This window comes from Ziziphus jujuba, chromosome 3, assembly GCF_031755915.1.
Source record: "Ziziphus jujuba cultivar Dongzao chromosome 3, ASM3175591v1".
Taxonomy (NCBI): Eukaryota; Viridiplantae; Streptophyta; class Magnoliopsida; order Rosales; family Rhamnaceae; genus Ziziphus; species Ziziphus jujuba.
In genome coordinates this window covers 11,482,719-11,501,055 of record NC_083381.1, presented here as the reverse complement: position 1 = coordinate 11,501,055, position 18,337 = coordinate 11,482,719, and positions in this window count along the sequence as shown.

Genomic DNA, 18,337 nt, shown 5'->3' with positions numbered 1-18,337 from the left:
TGCTCTAATTCACTGTTATTACTATCCAAACTAGTTCCAGAAGACTCAACACTACTGGAAGATTGACAACTACCATCTGAACCCATTTCTTTTTCATTATACCAATTATACAGCCTCATTAAAGTCTTTTTCAAACCATTTATCAATTCAGTAACTCTGCTTTCATCATTGTCATAAAGCATCCCATAATTAAATGACACATAATCCAACTTATATCTTGGATCAAGCACTGCTGCAATTAGAAGCAATTTATTGATATTTCCCATGGAACCCTAATATTTATTATACTTTTCTCTCATTTTCCTTGCCATAACACACAACCGGTCATCCTCACTAACACATAAATAATCCAATTGTTTTTGTATGGAAGAAACTTGATGGAAGTGTATGTTGGAGCCAACATGTAAAGAGGCACTAAATTTAAAAGTTACATCATAAAAGCCCTTAAGAAATTGGACAAAAATTTTGGCATCATTCCAATGCCAAGCTAAAAGAGGTCCAACTTTTTTTCTACCACTATCATCCTCTCCAAAATAGGAAGCATAATGTCCATCTTCCTCCTCCATTCTTTCAAAAGCTTTTTGAAATTTCAACGCTAACTCTAACATTAAGTATGTCGAATTCCATCTGGTTGGATCATCCAAACATACTAAAGCTTTGCTATCCATTTTCTCTTGACTTATACACTTCTTAAATTTTTGCAATCGAGAAGGAGATGATCTAACATATCTCACAGCATTACGAATGCTAGCAATTGCCTCATCTAATTCTTTCAAACTCTCACACACAATCAAATTGACAATATGTGCATTACATCGAATATGCAAAAAATCAGCATCCAATATACGATTTTTCCAATGTACCATTTTCCTCTTAAGATATGCAATTACATTTTGTTTGCATTTGTATTATCAAGGATTAGTGTGAACACTTTTCAATACCCCAATCATGCAAACAAACCTCAATTATCTTTCCAATTGCCTCTCCTTTATGATTAAGAACCACACAAAAATTTAAAATTCTTTTATGTAACATCCAATCATCATCTATATAATGGGCCGTCAATGAGATATAATAAACATTTTGAATAGAGGTCCATGTATCAGTTGTAAGACTAACCCTTTGCTGCTTTGCAACAAACATTGATCTTAAAGCCAATTTCTCATCCAAATACAATTGATAAATGTCCCTCACAATGGTTCTTCTAGATGGAGGATCAAACTTAGGACATGCAACACTACGAAAGTGTCTAAACCCACAGCCTTCTACAAAACCAAAAGGTAACTCATCTAAAATTATCATTTTGGCACATGCCATCCTACATGCCTCTTTGTTGAACACAGTAACTACCAAATTGCTACCATTACCATCGGATTTCCTATCAAAAGTTAAGGTCTTTTGCTTCTTTTCATCTAAGTTATAAGAATTTTTCTGACATTGCTTCATATGGTTCCTTAGGGTACTAGTTCCACATTTCTTAGAACCAAATGCATAATCCTTATGGTGAGTGATCCCATACATCACTTGCTGGCCTAGAAGGTTTTTTTTCCCCCCTAATAGAGGTCGTGGAGATAATGTAGATTTGGCATCAGAAGGTGTAGGGTTTGACAGTGATGGTGATGGATTTTGACCTATTGGGGTTTGAGAAGAAGGTGTATTAACTGATGATGGGGAATCTGGGTCCATATCTAGCATAACTAGAACACTGTTTACATAAGAGGAAACAAACAGAAACAAGATAGCAATTACCCAAAAATTCAAGGCCACAAATTCCACAATCTCAATCAAATTAAATTACAATAAATTAAACAGCAAATAATAGTCTTGCTTCCTTAAATAATAACATAGAACCATCGGGTCCAAGCCCTTTAATCCTTAAACCAAACTACCAACAACGACCAACAATATACATTTTCCCTACCAGCAATTAGCATGTTTTCGGAATTGATAGCAACTACCAATAAAATATATTTTTCCTAAACCAAACTATCATACACACCCACATGAAAATTTGCCAACTACATGCATTATTCACATTAGAACTTTCCATTTAAATCCAGGACCAAATATGTACTATGACCAAATATACATAAAAAATTTAGGACCAAGCATACAATATTCCACAATTCCACAGAGACTCAAAATTAAACAGTAATTAAAAAACTTCCACAATTCCACAAAGACTACAAATTAATTAGCAATTTCAAAATTTTAGAGTCATAAAGACTCTAAATGTAAGTTAACCTTTAAAAATAGCACAATTCCAACTACACAATTTCAATTCCACAATATTCAGAAATTGCACAATATTCCATAGTTCCAAAAAATAAACTAACAATTAAAAGCAATTTCTGAAATTCAGAATCACAAAGACTTTGAAATGAAAGCTAACTTGTTTAAAATTGGCAACTTTAGGAGTTCAGAGTCACAAATACTCTGAAATGTAAGCTAACATGTTTAAAATTGCAATTTCAAAAATGTTGGAGTCACAAGGACTCTGAAATGCAAGCAATCTCACAATTTGAATTCAAAACTTCATAGAAAATAGTTTCAAAGATAATTCACAAAGACAATTCAACATTTCACAGACAATTCAGTCTCACAAAAGCTAATCCGATTATTTCCTTCACAAAATTACAAAGAAAGAACAAAATTTATAGTCTATTTATGTAGTCACACTTTATCCATCAACAACCAGTGAGAGTTTAAGAGAAAAGAACAACTTACCTTAAGTTATTGCAGCTTTAAACACAGGCCACAGAGCCACCCACGAGCATGACATAGCCACAAGCCACGAACTTGCCTCACCTTCAATCCTTCAACTTAAATGGCCAATTTTCTCTTTAATATTAAAATCCAACAGTCATTAAACATTTAAGAATTGAGGAGATAATCAAAGAAAAATATATAATTTTGAAATAGTGAGTTCTTAGAACTTAAACCCTAAAAGGAAAAAAATTGGGGAAAATGGAAATTTGCAAAATTACCTTAGAATTAACGTGATCGTTGGTGACTAGATGATGGTCATCGAGGCTTTTGATGGTCTCACAGCTACCGGCCCACAGTAGAGTAACGATGTCTAAGCTAGGATTTCGGACAGCTACCTCAAGCTGAGAATGGATAGATTGGAGAGTGAGAGAGTGAGAGTGAGAGTTAAAAAGATAGAGAGAGATTGAATTTTAGAGCAAGAGATAGATAGATAGATAGAGAGAGAGAGAGAGAGAGAGAGAGAGAGAGAGAGAGAGAGAGATAGAGGAAGGGAAGAAATCTGCAAGAGAGGGTTAAATGGTGAGAGATTGCGAGTGAGAGAATGGAAGAAAGAGATAAAGGAGATTACCGTCATCCGAGAGATGGTAGAGGACTAGTGCTTGTCGATCTGAGAGATGGTGAGTGGTGACTGGTGGCCGAGAGTGACAGCCAGGGTTTACCAGAGACAAGAGAAAAGATTGAAAGAAGAGGGGAGATGAGAAGAGAACTTTTGAGACGAGTCTAAGCCGAGTGAGAGATTTTTTTTTTTTTGGGTTTAATATCAAATATAAAATTAATAAATTATAAACATATTATTATTATATATATAAAAATGTAATTATATATATATTTTTATAATATTTAAAGTATCCAGTTCGGTTCGGACGGTCTGATGATTTTTTAGTTTTAAAACTAACACCCGAACCGAACCGTCTCCTTCTTCATTGAAGAATAACCGAACTGCCCAATTGAGCCCAACCAATCCGATCCGTAGGCTTTCGGTTCAGTCGGGTTGACGGGTCTAGCTCGGTTTGACCGGGTTTTTGCCCACCCCTACTCCTAGGGCATAATTTGCTTGGTATATATAGGCATTTGGATACCCACTAAAGGAAAATTTTAATATTGGTTTGGATATTGGTAAAATAAAGATACCCAAAACTTCATACTCATATCTTTTTAACAGTAACTTCAAATTTAGTGTGTTGTCAGTTTATGAATTCATGTCAACTAGCTCCATAGAATGGTATGTCTGTTAAATGAAATCTTGACTATATAAAAAATTCAACATTAGGATTCACATGCTATCCAATTGGTCAAACTCGATGAAACTTATAAAATTTTAGGCATTCTCTAGTACGAGTTATTACATATTCCATAAATCAAAAGTTCCATTAAGTCAATTTATATATTATACTAAAAATTACATACATTAAAATTTCTTTGTTGTTATAAGGTTGGGACAAAACTATTTTATTACTATGAGATAGTTATAACTTATTTGAGGTGTAGTTACAAAAATTATTTTTTTGACGAAGTTATTCTTAGCATAAGTGATATAAAGGAAAAGTTTGCACTACAGTAATAATTAATTAATGGAGCATGTTAATCTAAGGTATAGACATTGATAAAAAAGATAAATATAGTTTCAAAAAACTAGTATATGTATTTACGTAATGTTGTGGATATGCATAGTCATTCGAAAAAATCTAAATTTTCGTATTCCCTTTAATTTTTTTTTCACAATGTAAATTTAATGATTATTCTAAACAACATTTAATGTAACATAGCATATATTTTTTGCAATATACAAATAGTTATAACTATGTGGAGGTCAGTTCCTTGAGACAGGACTTAGAAAAATTATAACTTATTATGATATATGTGGAGTTTATTCTTATTGATTACTTGCTTAAGTTAGGACCAAAATTTTTTATGATTACTTAGAAGTTATTGCTCACTATAAAGGGGGTTACTATATTTAACATTTTTCTCTTATTCATATATGGAAACAATTCATTTATAAACAATAATTATAATTTTTTTCATATATTTATGTTTTGACCATTTGGATTGCTCTTATATAAGACCTAACAAATGAAGAGTATGAATAGTGCCACTACTAACCTGTTACTTTTCACAATGTCTATGAAAATTATAAGAGTGATGTGATTCTGCCCGAGCCCGCTCCACCGATAACCTGCTAGGGTGCTGACGCGACACGGATGAAGACTAGGCCAATCACAAGAGCTCAAACTAAGAGATTTAAGGACAACCTGGGAGTATTTATACAGGGGGTAATCAATCTCAACAGAGCTTGTCCATACTTGAAGATACAAAGCCTATTCTAAGCATCCAAGTGGTGGAAGCCGATACGGACCCGGGTGACGGTTTTGGTACATTTTTGGAGTCCGGGAAGCATGAAATGGTTCCAATGCTTTATGGGTTCAATACATATGCCTAAGAGGTCATGGAATCAAGTTAAATCAGCCTCAAATGCAATCAAAAAGGGCTTGTATGGACAGCATCAACAATTTGGCAGAATTTGCTGTATTGCTTGCTAGCTTTACTGTATTTTACTGCATTAGCCTTTTCTTATTTTTCCAAGCATGGGCAACGTGTGGGACTTCATATTCAGCTTATTTGGCATCCTAAAAAGAATCTAGAAGCTGATTTGAAGCTCAAAGAGATCAAAGATTGATCGAAATCAACTTGATCAAAAGGCTAGTATTTTTAGTTTCCTAATTTGATTTTACTTTTTGTTTTAGGAAACTACCATTACTTTTTGGCTTTTATTTATTTATTTTCTGGACAAATAACTTTAGGAAGGTTTTTATTTTATTCTTTCCATTGTAAATTAATTAATTCCTAATTTAATATAAAGGAATTAATTAATCAAACTTATATTATGAAAGAAAGTATAGTTTCGGCCAACTAGGTTTCTTTATGTGTGTGGCCTGTTTTAACTAGGGTTTTTAGGCTTTATTTTGTTTTTTTCAAAGCCTATTTAAAGGCTTATTTTTCAATAAGATTAGAACTTTGATTTGATTAAGAAAATACTTGTGAGATTAATTATCTCTTTGTTCTTTGAGAACACCTAAAACACCATTAGAGAATTGGTTGTTTTAGCTTGACTTATCAATAGGTTTTCCATCCCCTATTGTGGCGTCTACATTATACCAAGGTTTCTAACCATAGGTTGGTTAGGGGTTGAGGTCAATTCCATTAGAACTTAAACTTAATTAAGATCCGGGCTAATATAATACGGGTTTAGGAGCAGGTCGTCCTAAGTTCGTATCATTTGGTATCAGAGCTAAATTTTGTTCAGGTTTGATCTATATTTATTTGCTTTATTTATTTTTGTGTTATTCTGCAATTTTAGCATTAGACTAAGGTTGCATCCATCCCATACACGTTCTACATCTTTAAAAAAAAAAAAAATTCATTCCTAGTTGAATTAGGATTTCCTAGTTTTACCGTATTTTTGTTTCCTAGTTTGTTGGTTGTCTTTCATTATTGTTCTTGTTAATTTTGGTTTTTTGTTGATTTTTCTTTGCTGTTTTAGTCTTCAATATTTGCATTCATATATTCAAAAAAAAAAAAAAAAGAAAGAAAGAAAAGAAAATTTTAATAGATATTAAAAAAAAAAAACTGCACATTTGTGTTTATTTGGAGGTCACGGGTTTGGTGAATTTTTGGAGTTGGAATTGCAAATTTGTTGTTTATTCTTGCTACTGCAGTTGTGTTTGACATTCAGTGAGTGAAAAAAAAAAAGAGAAAAAAAAAAAGAAGAAGGCTGAATATTAAAAAAAATATATATATATATCGGTTTGTTGAAAATTGGGGTTGAAGTTTGTTTGCTGGAAATTTGTTGGAGCTGCTGTTTTTTTTATTTTATTATTTATTCAATATTTGAGTTGCTGGGGAATTATTTTTGCTGCTAGATATTTGGATTTTGGGTGCTTAAATTATTTGGATTAAAATTAGTTAAAGGAATTGATACAAAACTTGAATTACAAAGAACAACCAACAACTTTTCTATATTTTTGTTCTCTTTGATTCTTGTTTGTATTTGAATTTCTTTTTCTAGAATTTTATTCCTGAACTCATAATATATCACCATCTGGTCCAGTTCTTCAAAATTCCAAAGTTTTCTCATTAATTTGCTTTATTTTGTCTAGAAAAAACCAAAAATAGGTATTTTCATTCCGTTCGGTATATGTTTATTTTTGCTTACTATTTTGTTGATAAGTTTAATTAAAACATACTAGTGATCTAATTGCTGTTTTTTGGGTATTTTAATTAAAACTTTAAGATAACTCATTGAGTGGAAAAAGGCAAGAGTGTGTGAGCTTAAAAGAGGGTAAAAGCCGAAACTAGTGTGCAAACACGAGTGTCGAGACCTTATTTGAGTGAAACACGTGAGGGAGTAATATTCTGAGGATTTATTTTATTTTTGCAGTATTTTACTAACATGGCAGATTCTAGAATAAGAAGAGGAGACACACCACTGAAAATTAATGAAGAGGAGTCCGTAGGATATCATGGTGATCCACGAGCTACCGGGAGTGGTGAGCAAACGGAATTGAAAGCTATTTTAGAACAATTACAGCGAGTGAGTGCTCAAGTTGAGCACATGAATCAAAGGATGCGAAGGCTAGAAGTTTCCCAAGGAATTCTAAACACAATAAATAGGCAAGAATTCCATGAAGGTCGAGGTCGAGGACGAGGAGGCTGTGAAAGACCGAGAGAGGAATTTGAGGAGGAGGATTTCGGTGGAGACTTTGAGGAAGGCATGGACGAAACCTTTGCTGTCCAAGCAAGAGCTGGCCGAGGAAGGCATAGGAGGGAAGAAACAAATGACAATCTTAGCAATATCAAGATCAACATCCCACCATTCATGGGAAAAAGTGATCCCGAGGCATATTTGGAGTGGGAAGAAAAGATGGAGATAATATTCGACTGCCATAATTATTTGGAGGGTAAGAAGGTGAAGTTGGCAGCAATGGAGTTTGGCCATTATGCACTCCAATGGTGGACAAATGAGCAAGGCACACGGAGGAGAGTTGGTGATGATTTGATCACAACATGGCAACAAATGAAAGGAGCCATGAGAAAGCGGTTTGTGCCATCACATTACCATAGGTTGCTGCATCAAAGGCTTCAATCTTTTTCTCAAGGAACTAGGTCCGTTGAGGATTATTACAAAGAGATGGAGATGCTCATGATGAGGTTAAACATGAGGGAGGATAGGGAGGCAACAATGGTAAGATTCCTTGGAGGGTTAAACCGTGACATTGCCAACCAGCTTGAATTACAACAATACTTGGAATTGGAGGAGATGTTGCATGTAGCAATTAAGCTTGAGAACCAATTCAAGCGGAGGGGTGTTATACACGGTTTGGAGGAGTTTCTAGCAGTGGAAGGATAGGTTCAAGTGGCTGGAGAAACAATCCCACCTTCAAAGCAAGACAAAAACTGAATCTAGGAGAAGAAAGCTCCATTCGGCCAAAAAGGGAGTCCAAAGCCAAATCTGTCCAAGCACCTAAACATGAGGTAAAATCTGATCCTAAACCTTCAAGATCTAGAGAAATTATTTGTTTTAAGTGCCAGGGCATGGACACATCGCTAGCCAATGCCCGAGTAGAAGAATCATGGTGTTAAAGGCCAATGGCGAGCTACAATCGAAAAGTGAAGAAAGTGAAGTTGAAACCGAGCAAGAGGAGGATTGCAATGATGATGAAGCCGAACCAGTAGACACATCTAATGCCGAGTTGAGCTTGGTTTCAAGGAGAGTACTTGCTGTCTACAAAGATGAAGAGCAGATACAAAGAGAAAACATCTTCCACACTCGCTGTGAAATACAAGGTAAAATTTGTAGCATGATTACAGATAGTGGGAGTTGTACTAATGTGATAAGTAATCTTATAGTTGATAAATTAGGCTTGAAAACAATTAAACATCTAGAACCCTATAGGTTACAATGGTTAAATGATAGTGGTGAGATGAGGATAAATAAACAAGCCAAAGTAAAATTTAGTATAGGTAGATATGAGGATGTAGTTTTATGTGATATTGTACCCATGATTGCTAGACATATATTATTAGGTAGGCCATGGCAATTTGATAAAGATGCCACTCATTTTGGTCGAGAAAATAGTATTGTTTTCAGGTTTAAAGGGAAGAAGGTCAAGCTGGAACCATTATCCCCTAAAGAAGTTTACAAAGACCAATTACAAATGCAACAAAGGAGAGAAACCGAAAAGCTCAAGGAAAAAGCAAGTATGGCACCAACGGCTTCACCAACCTTTCAAGAAGGTAAGAATGAGGTTGCTGATCAAGGTAAGGTTTCTAAGACTCATATTGAGTGGAAAGATCAAGGAAAAGCCGAAAGAGAGGGGAAAGAAAGTGGCAAACCCGAGAGCATGGAGAAGGAAGAAAAATCCGAAGGTTTGCACCAATCCAAGGAAAAAAAAGAAAAAGAAAGAAAAGAAAGAAAAGAAAGGTTAAGTAGCAATTTTTATTTGAGTTTAAGGGACATTAATAAGGTTATTGAGTGTAAGAAACCTTTGCTGGTCATGATTTATAAAGAAAATTATTTTAATGATCAAACTAACATTGAAGAACTTGAATTGCCAAGTTCAATGATTTCTCTTTTGAAGGAATTTGGAGATGTCTTCCCAAATGAAATTCCAAGTGGACTACTATCCAATCAAGAGGGAAAAGGTGAGCTTGCTGTCCAAGGTAAGTTTTCTAATAATCAGGTTGTCAGGACCCGTCCAGAATTCCTCCCCGGAACCCTAGACAGCCCTGATCCCAGGGAAACCCTACCGGACCCTCCAATGGAAAATCCGACAGAGCCTCCCCTAAGGGATTTACTTACCACAAATTACCTGCACTGAAAACACACTTCTATACTCATCCCCTTGTTCCTCCCGCAAACTACAAATTGTTCCACAAATTACAGCACTTCTCAAAAACAACAACAGTCCAGTGCATAAATAAAACAGAAGTATCCCAATAGTATACAGAGCTTTAAGAAGTGCTAAACAACGGAAATACAACAGGGCTGAAAAGAAATAATACACTGAAATGAAAGAGTACAGAAGTACTTCTCGAAACACAACAGCAGCGGAAAACTTGGTTCGCTCCAGAAGAACGTCTACCACCACTTGCACCTAAGGGAACGGAATTTAAAAGTGTGAGATGCTAATCATCTCCGTGAGTAACCCGAACTACTGAACACCTTTTGTGATAATAAAAATAATAGTAATAGCAATTAAGGAATAGAACAAATACCAACAATTAATAAATAAATAATAATAACTGTTGGAAAAAAATAATTTCCCTCAAAACTCTCACCAATCGCTCCGTTTGAAATGTTCCCTTTTTAAAACCTTTTCGCAAAACCCAATGTACATACCTCCCAAAAACCAAGGGATTAAACCATTTGATAAACAATAATTAAATAAATACATACCCCAAATATATAATTAAAAATGTAATAAATTGTAGTAAATCATTTTGAACACCTTTGGGGTTTAAAACACTATTTGCAATTTACACCGACGCACCACACCATATACCGGTGATGCCCTCCGATACCCAGCGTCCCGAGCACCGACTGGCGGGGGGTTAAAGAGAGAAACCTGCAACCAGTACTTCGGCGTCCCGACAGTACCGCTGCTGAAACCATCACCCGGCCAAGGAGGGGGGCGGCTGTGCGCAACAATAACCTTGCCTGCCCACGGTCCAATGGCAACTCACGGGTGAAGTAATAACCGCACGCTAAACCACATAATAACCGCGTGCTACCACGTGTCCATACACCATACACCAGAACACCAATACTGTATGAGTGCGTCTAAAAATAAACACTAATAACCAACCGTACCGTTTTCCAAAATTACCGTGGGAAGTATACCAAATTTTCACAAAACACCATCCCACATATTTTTATTTAACAACCCGGTACGAAACATTGATAACCAACAAACCACAATTTCCTCGAAGTACGAGATGCAACCATAAAAATACCGCAGGCATAATTTATAAAATATAACCAAATATTTTCGTAAAATATTTAACCCAATTATGCCCGGAAAACCAAATTTAAAACCACATACAAATACTACCAAAATACACTTTGCTCATGCATAATAAATAAATTAAACCAAAATAAAACCACAAATAAACCACACCACATGAGCATAAATTTAAATATCAATTTGAATACCAATTAAATATAATTAATTGCCCCAAAATAATTTTTGAAGGTGGGTCACTCACCTGGAGCACGCAAATCAACTAAGATCTTCCTTGGGATCAACTCCACTACTCGCGCGTGCACCTAAACAACCACAGTGCACAAACCAAAAATATTAATATTTTATTCGGGTAATTCCCAAATGGGTACCCGGGGAGCGAACACCAAACGATATCTAAAGGGTTACAAGTTATATACCGAATCGAAGCTCGCGTGATGAGGATCACGGATTCGGTCTTACTTTCCGGTGATCGGACCCGACGGGGTCGGAATCTCGCCGGAAAGCTTTTCGGGTTTCGGTTCTACAATTCTCCCAAACCATCACGAATTGGCAGAAACGGAAGCCAGATTCGGGTTCAGGAAGTCGAACACAGCGGACTGGAGCTGACCGGAAATTCGGGTACTCGCCGGAACAGTACTTTCCGGCGAGCCGCCGCGGTCACCGGCAACCGTCGCCGGCGGCGGCGCGTGCGGTGGCTATTGGTCGTGAAATTTTGTAGACTTGTAGATCATGAGGAGAGCAACCCAACGGGACCAGCGGTGAGCAAAACGGAGGTCGGATGGCGGAGAAATCTCCGTTTGAAGATTTTCGGCCCCTCGCCGGAAAACGCTCCGATCCCGCCGCGTCGATGGTCCGATGGCCGTGATTTTTGGTGGGTCGGCCGGACCTGAGGAGAGGGTGAAGGGTGTACGGCGCGTGTGGCCGGAAAATGGCCGGAAGTGGGTCGATTTGCGGTGGCCGGCGGTGGAGGGGAAAAACTCGCCGCCGATCTTCGGACGTCCGATCCGGGCCCGTCCGGCGGCCGTTCGTCGTGAAACTTGGAGGTTTTGCCGGAAATGAGGAGGGCAACCTTGCTGGCCAGTGCATGCACAGTAACTAGACCGGAACAGTGGAAAAACTCCGGTGGCCGGTGGTCTCTCTCTCTCTCCTCTCTCTCTTTCTCTCTTCCCCGATATTTTTACCAAATAAAAACCCTTGTGTGACACTGTTCATGCCACGTGGACCAATCAGAAGCTGACATGTGGCATTTCACTATTCACTGACCCAAAAACATTAAAATATTACGGTATCCGGTAAACTTCAAAAGTCCATAACTTTTTAACCGGATGTCCGTTTTGAGCGTGCCACTAGTCTGTGAACTCATATCGACGAGCACTTCACAACCATACACGAGTCAAAGCTCATTTCCCCATAAATAAAAAGTCAACTCCGGCACCCCTTGGACAGTTTGGACCGCAACTTGTTTCGTCCATAACTTTCAAACCATAGCTCCGTTTTCGACGTGCTACCAGTCTACGAACTCGGGGCATCGTGCACTTCACCACGATACCCTGGTCAACTCGAAATTCCCACCGAGTCAAAAATTCAACTTTTGACCCCTTTCGGTCAATGGTCAAGGATCAACCTCGGTCAACGTGCACGGTTTCCGGTGCAAATTTGGGACGGGGTGTTACACAGGTTGTGTGGAAAAATTTTAATAAAACCAAGAGTGAGAAATTTGGTGCAAAAGCCGAGAGTGAGGAAGGTGAGATGGTCGTGAGTGAGAAAGGAAAAGGAAGACAAGAAAGGAAAAATATAAATTTTTATCTTAGCTTTGGTGATGTTAATAAAGTAATTATGAATAAGAAATCATTGCTGACCATGAATTTTAAAGATACTTATTTAAAGATGTCTTTATTGCATAGAACTTTATCTGCATTGTTGAAAGCTTTACTTAGTGGCAATTTGAAAATTTGGAAAATATTGTTTGCTAAGTTTAAAAAGTGTAATTTTTACCATAATGAGCATGTATTTCTAGATTTTGTTGTAATAGTGTTTGACCCAGGAGAATTGGTTTGGTTGCACTTATGAAAGGAAAGGTTTCATAATCAAAGAAAGTCAAAGCTCATGCCGCCTATGGATGGACCTTTTCAAGTTTTGGAGCCGAATAACAAGAATGCCTACAAGCTTGATTTACCGAGTGAGTATAACATGAGTGATGCATTTAATGTTGCTGATTTAACTCCTTTTGCTGCAGGTGATGATCTTGATTTGAGGACAAATCCTTTTCAAGAGGAGGGGAATGATGTGAGTCCGCCCGAGCCCGCTGGGGTGCTGACTCGACACGGATGAAGACTATGCCAATCACAAGAGCTCAAATTAAGAGATTTAAGGACAACCTGGGAGTATTTATACAGGGGGTAATCAATCTCAACAGAGCTTATCCATACTTGAAGATACAAAGCCTATTCTAAGCATCCAAGTGGTGGAAGCCGATACGGACCCGGATGACAGTTTTGGTACATTTTTTGAGTCCAGGAAGCATGAAATGGTTCCAATGCTTTATGGGTTCAATACATATGCCTAAGAGGTCATGGAATCAAGTTAAAGCAGCCTCAAATGCAATCAAAAACGGCTTGTACGGACAGCACCAACAATTTGGCCGAATTTGCTGTATTGCTTGCTAGCTTTACTGTATTAGCCTTTTCTTATTTTTCCAAGCATAGGCAACGTGTGGGACTTCATATTCAGCTTATTTGGCATCCTAAAAAGAATCTAGAAGGTGATTTGAAGCTCAAAGAGGTCAAAGTTTGATCAAAGTCAACTTGATCAAAAGGCTAGCATTTTTAGTTTCCTAATTTGTTTTTACTTTTTGTTTTAGGAAACTACCATTACTTTATGGCTTTTATTTATTTATTTTCTGGACAAATAACTTTAGGAAGGTTTTTATTTTATTCTTTCCATTGTAAATTAATTAATTCCTAATTTAATATAAAGGAATTAATTAATCAAACTTAGATTAGGAAAGAAAGTATAGTTTCGGCCAACTAGGTTTCTTTATGTGTGTGGCCGGTTTTACCTAGGGTTTTTAGGGTTTATTTTGTTTCTTTCAAAGCCTATTTAAAGGCTTATTTTTCAATAAGAGTAGAACTTTGATTTGATTAAGAAAATACTTGTGAGATTAATTATCTCTTTGTTCTTTGAGAACACCTAAGACACCATTAGAGAATTGGTTGTTTTAGCTTGACTTATCAATAGGTTTTCCATCCCCTATTGTAACATCTACATTATACGAAGGTTTCTAACCACAGGTTGGTTAGGGGTTGAGGTCAATTCCATTAGAACTTGAACTTAATTAAGATCCGGGCTAATATAATACGGGTTTAGGAGCAGGTCGTCCTAGGTTCGTATCAAAGAGGAAAAGGTTAAATATGTCATTTTGAGTATGGTACATAAATTAGATGGGAAGTTTTGTGAATTAAATACTAATCCCTAAAATACATGGCAAATATCTAGTTTTCTATGCTTTCTATGTATATATATCTGTACATATTTTATGTTGTATATTAGGTATACATTATAATATGCACACTTAATATGAGGTAACATGTTGCTTGGTGTTAAATGCTCACGTTATGGTTGATTAACTAAAATTTAAGTCTTCGATAAATACCAAAAATTTGATTTTGCAAGTGCTTATATTGTTCAAGTAATAAACTTAATGAGACGAATATCATTCTGACAAACATTGTTTGGATTTGCAAAACTATGTCAAGTATTATAAAATTGGATCATGATTATTATAATACTTGACATAGTTTTGCAAATCCAAACAATGTTTGTCAGAATGATATTCGTCTCATTAAGTTTATTACTTGAACAATATAAGCACTTGCAAAATCAAATTTTTGGTATTTATCGAAGACTTAAATTTTAGTTAATCAACCATAACGTGAGCATTTAACACCAAGCAACATGTTACCTCATATTAAGTGTGCATATTATAATGTATACCTAATATACAACATAAAATATGTACAGATATATATACATAGAAAGCATAGAAAACTAGATATTTGCCATGTATTTTAGGGATTAGTATCATGTTGCTTGGTGTTAAATGCTCACGTTATGGTTGATTAACTAAAATTTAAGTCTTCGATAAATACCAAAAATTTGATTTTGCAAGTGCTTATATTGTTCAAGTAATAAACTTAATGAGAAGAATATCATTCTGACAAACATTGTTTGGATTTGCAAAACTATGTCAAGTATTATAATAATCATGATCCAATTTTATTTATAAAATTGAACATATAGAAATTTGGCTAAATACAATGTAGTAACCTAATATACTAATTATGAAACTATATATTCGAGACATATGAAAGAATAAACACATATCAATGATTACGTAAGGAAATTTATAAATTTAAACTCTTAGGACCTTAATTTCACTTAGACCTATTGTGTAACTACTTAATTTGACAATTAATGATAAATCCCAATCCAATTGTTGATAAAGAGTTTCTAAATTCACTCACTCTCTCTAAATTGGAATCTCCTCCTAATTCTACTAGTTAAACATGTAAGTTAAGTCATTTTTCAATTATCCAAGCTAAATTGGTTTTTCTCAAACTCAATTCAAGCCTAGATTTAGGTTACCCAAGCCTAATGTGGCTCTATCAAGCTCTGATTAGTGTTTAAGTTGTGTTTTCCTAGTGTTCAATTTACTAAGTTAGGCTTTCTCAAGCTCTAATCATTTAATCTAAACATCATCCAACTAAATTCTAATTCTAATTAGGCATATTCATTAATTAAAACTCCTCAAGCAACCAAGTGATATCATCATTATCTAAATCTAAGGTACATCAAGGTCTTAGATTAAACATTTAACACGTAACCATTTATATAACAAAGCCCAAACATAATACAAAGAGAATTCCATAAATATAATCAAGTTCATACAAGCAATAAATCTCTACACAAATTATAGAAATAGTAGAAGAATTAGAGAAAACTAAGAGATGATGGCTCCTCCAAGCTCCTAACCCCTTGGATCTTAAAGAAATCTTCAAATCCTTGAGTTTCTCTCTCTAAATTTGGTGGCGTGTGTTTTTCTTCCCAAAACTTTCTCAAGAACTAGAGCTTCTCTCTAGATATGTTCTTCCTCTCCAAAAAGCTCCTCCTCAATTTTTGTTGTGTGAATTTTCCTATTTATAGAAAATCCTAGCCTCCATCTCCAAAAAACAAGACCAAAACCCTAGCTCTTTTAGCCTAGTTACCTTTGGATCTTGATTAAATGGTCCATATTAAGTTATATACAAGTCACATGCTTCATTAAAATAAAATATTTAGGCTTCAAATAGCTAAAATCCAAGGAAAAGGGCCTTCTGGACAAGTTTGAGGGTGTTTGGGCATGTACACTTTGCCACTAGTTGTGCACACACCATTTAATCTTGGTGTAGTGGTGTGACCACCCTCTTGGCTGCTGTGGCCATGACCATTCTTGAATTTTTCCATTTTGTGCTAAAATATGGCGTATACACCATCTTTCTTAGAGTGTATGCGCTTAAAACTTCATTTATATGCAACAATGAATCTTGAGGGTCCTTCTTTGACTATTTCTTAGCTTAAGATGGGGTTTGATACTTCAAAATATATTTGGAAACCACGATGATGTGTTAAAAATAATCATCTCTTGCTTTACATTGGCTTCCAATAACTTCAAAACTCTATAAATCAAGAAATATTCTTCTTTTTCCAAAATTGAGGCTCTTTCTATGATCGTGTAGGATTTCCAAGAAATTCTTCGATTTCTTCCAGAAGCAAATGATTGAAATAGATCTAACCGATCATCTCCGTTGCTGACAAATAGCCAACCCGCAATGAATAGGGAAGGTATAGTAATGCTATGAATGTCCCAGTAATACTGCTAATAATATCAGCAAAGGAACGTTCTCCTGTGCTTCCAGACATGTTAAGCTCCGCATATTCTTGTACAGTCAAAGGGGGATCGATTCCCTAAAAGTTGAAATCAGTAAATTTCCAGTTACTAAAAGCTTGAGGAAATAAATAAATAATTAAGCTAAAATAGGCTAGATTGATAAGTATAAATCTCAAAGGGCACTGGCAATATCACAGGTGTAAACCTTCTGACTCTTGATTTAGGTCACTTCTAAACTTAAGCTACTCTCTGCTGGCAATTCGGTTGAGTCAAGAAGATGTTACCTTGATTGCTCAATGTTGAAGCTTTTATCCATCTTGAAGGTTTGCAAAGTATGATGGGTGGCATGAGGGTTCTTGGAAGGTTGCCAACTAAGCTTTCCATCAGCTTCTCGGTGATTCATTGCCAACGGATGTTCTCTTGCCTGATAGCTGTTAGGGAGAGAAGGTTATGACCAAGAGCAAGCTAGCTTGAAGTGTTAGCAACAAGCAAGTTTTTGGTGATGCTCTTAGGAATGGTTGTGTGTGAGTTGTGTTTTTAGGTTTTGGTTATGATGCTTTTTGATTTTAAGGTTCCTAGAGTATTCTAAGATGTTGAAGAAGAGAGAAAGAGAAGGAGAACACGTTAGTTTTGAAAATGAGGCATAGATATTCAGCCATCTCATTCATTCAACAATATAAGCACGAAATTACAACTAGTTTACACATGCCAAGTGTCACTGTCCTACATTTTATGCAGTGGAAATAGACCGTGCGGTGCCAAGACTCTCTAGTTGAGGCCAGCCTTCTCATTATCCGAGTTCATATATCGACCCATCTGATACCAATCGTATGCCCCTGAGGTTCACCAACGAGAACTACTCTCGTGAGCCTCGCATGTAGGTGACTATGATTGCTTCCCGGCATCAAGGCTATTAGCCTAGACACTCGCCCCCATCTATAAGTCCTCATAGTCATTAAGGCTCATGTCGCCCAACAAGCTAGCCTGATGGCCTCACACCAACTCGGTAGCCTGCAGCTCGACCTTGGGCTAAGATCTAGCTAACAACCCAGCTCTCCATTTGGGCCTTAGTCCAGGTGCATCCCGAATAGCACACGACCCTGACGTATGTATGCTAGCATCGTGTCAACATGCCACCCAAGGTAACAACATAAGATCGGAAGCCCATATATGAATGCCCCCATGATAGCTCGGTATCATCCCGTCTGTGCCTACTTAGCTTCCGACCCTCTTGAGCGAGGCAGAACGCGAGCCCCCGCTTAATGGCATATTTGCCACAACCTTGTAACAGGCCTACGTGTATCTTTGGCATAGCCAATAGGAAATGGCATAGCGAATGCTACACTCAGCCTCTGGCACAGGAGTGACATACAATACCAGCTCGTAACGCCTACCGGTTCTGTCCTCAGGACTCCCTGTCCCTCAAAGACATAAGACTAATTCTGTGGCACTTTATGCCCACCCCATGGCTTGCCGTTGCCCATGGGAGGCTCACTTAGCCCAAGCTCAAAGTCGAAGCCGGAAGCCATGGAGAGCCAAACATGGACCACCCCCTTAAAAAGCTTATTAAGCCATTTCCTTTCTGGCAGCAACAAATATCACTTTAGCGAGGAATCAT